The sequence below is a fragment of the Triticum dicoccoides genome, unplaced genomic scaffold (assembly GCF_002162155.2).
Source record: "Triticum dicoccoides isolate Atlit2015 ecotype Zavitan unplaced genomic scaffold, WEW_v2.0 scaffold239348, whole genome shotgun sequence".
In the NCBI taxonomy this organism is placed as follows: Eukaryota; Viridiplantae; Streptophyta; class Magnoliopsida; order Poales; family Poaceae; genus Triticum; species Triticum dicoccoides.
Window position 1 is genome coordinate 1 of NW_021248794.1, and position 2,050 is coordinate 2,050.

General features: G+C 37.9%; 1 long non-coding RNA gene across 1 annotated transcript; it reads left to right on the top strand.

The window, feature by feature from the left end:
• The first annotated feature begins 19 nt into the window (after positions 1 to 19).
• Positions 20 to 1,391, top strand: LOC119345461. The gene is made up of 2 exons (XR_005167048.1): positions 20 to 125; positions 927 to 1,391. It is a non-coding gene; the product is annotated as an uncharacterized LOC119345461 (long non-coding RNA).
• Positions 1,392 to 2,050: the final 659 nt, after the last annotated feature.

Here is a 2,050-nt window from a genome sequence, read left to right on the forward strand (position 1 = left end):
TGCTGCTTCTGTTCAAATTATAGTATATTGATCAAATTAACCTTTTCAGGCAAGATGAACGCCGAGAAAAACAAGACTTTGGCAGATGTTCTTGTTCGCTCAGACACCCCGTAGGAAGGACGAAGGTACCAATTCCAGCTGATGATCTCTCTCCACTTTGTGTTAGCTCATGCATGCTTCTTTATTGATCAATTGTTGTATGATCCATCCACAATTTTAGGATGGTGCATTCTTGATACAAGTTCCCTTACTCAATCCATGCAGTTTATGGACTGAAAGAACAATTACTGCAGTTATTTTCAACAGGTTCTGTGTAGTTTCCAACATATTGCTTATAGTGTCTAGTTTGGTGCTTCAATTCAGCTAGAAATGCTTTCTGGGAAGACTAGTAACATATTCACTCCATAGAATAGTTATTGAGTGCTACCTGAACTTTGTATATTCATATTCTTCTGGCAGCAACTTGCCACGTAGCCAAAAATTATCGGTTGTGTCAGCATGAACTTTCCATCCCTCCATTCAGATGTATTAGTGTTTCTGAACTATCAGGCACAAAGGATGGCTAGCCATGTTCATCTGGTGACCACTGTGTTAGAATCTGAAGGACATTTAGCCTTGTCATCATGATGGCCGTTGTCTTCCCTTTTCCTGAAATATTATGACCAGCTATTAAAGCCTGAAACTGAAGCTTGATCTTTCTTAAAATTGACCACGGCCTAATTTATTGCTACAGTCAGGTCTTGGATAGAATATAAACGTGTTATCCAGGTGATATTTCACTATATTATTTCAGTTTTGGAAATGTACATTGATGGATTGTAGACGCGTTTCTGTTCACTGAATTTCGTTTTGCTGTTTTTCCATATCACTCATTCCGTTGACATGTTTACTCAAATGTGCCTAATGTTTCTTATTTTTGTTTCCAGGTTTCTCAGAACTGCAGATGCTGCTCTATAATCAGTTATGAAGTTTTTTTGTGGGGTAATCAATTAGGAAGCTGATGGTGGTAGTTTACTGAACTCTCATTTTGGGGGAAATCTGGAGATGTCTTGGTCTGATGGAGTTTTGTGATCAACTTACTGTATCCCGTTTTGAGGGCAAGTTGTGGAGATTTTCTAGGCGATAGGTTCACGGCAGAGCATTCCAGCAAATTTGCAAAATTAATCAGCATGTAACGTCCATCACCGAACGTTTAGTAGCTAGATGATACATTCTTAGGGAAAGATTGCTGCTTGGACATGTTTAATGTTAGGAGAAAGCTTATGGGATCTCTGTGTATGTTATCCATGCGGCATTGGCGGTTTGTTCCACTTCTAATGTAGTATTAGTATTCATGCGCTGAGTAATACAGTATCTACTTTTGTGTTAATTGATGGTATATTGCTCTTGTAGCTTTACTCAAGTACTAGAGAGTCATCATGAAAACGGCGAGACTATGCATTAATTTGTTATCAGTTTGTCGCTACTAGAGAGTCGATTGCCTGAACAATTCACAACATGCTTACATAGTATTGGTCAACAAATTATTTACGGCGCTTTGCTTCTTTGAAGCACGTAAAATGAAACACCATGTATTCCATCATAAGGGCAACAAGGACCATTGCCGCTGAGCTATCTTCCTGCCTGACGCAAGAATCACGTTTCAGGAATCACGTTTAACTACTGATTGCTAACCACTGTAGCATATCTGGCATGGACGTCACTGTAGCAAATCCGGGACGGTTTAGTCCGACTGTATGTGCTTCGGATTCAGTGTTTCTCTTATCATTATTTTTCTGACAAGAATGTTATACCTCTTGACATTTGCATCTTAGGATGCCCACAACCAGTATATTACTCCCCTCGTTCCATAATGTAGTGTGTATAGATTTTTTGAAAATCCAAACTTTGCAAACTTTGATCAAGTTTATAAAGAAAACTATTTATATACAATACCAAATATATGAAATATGAAACTACGTCTTATGATGAATCTAATGATATATGTTTTGTATTCTAGATGTAAAAAATTCTTCACAAACTTGGTCAAAGTTTGTGAGGTTTGACTTTT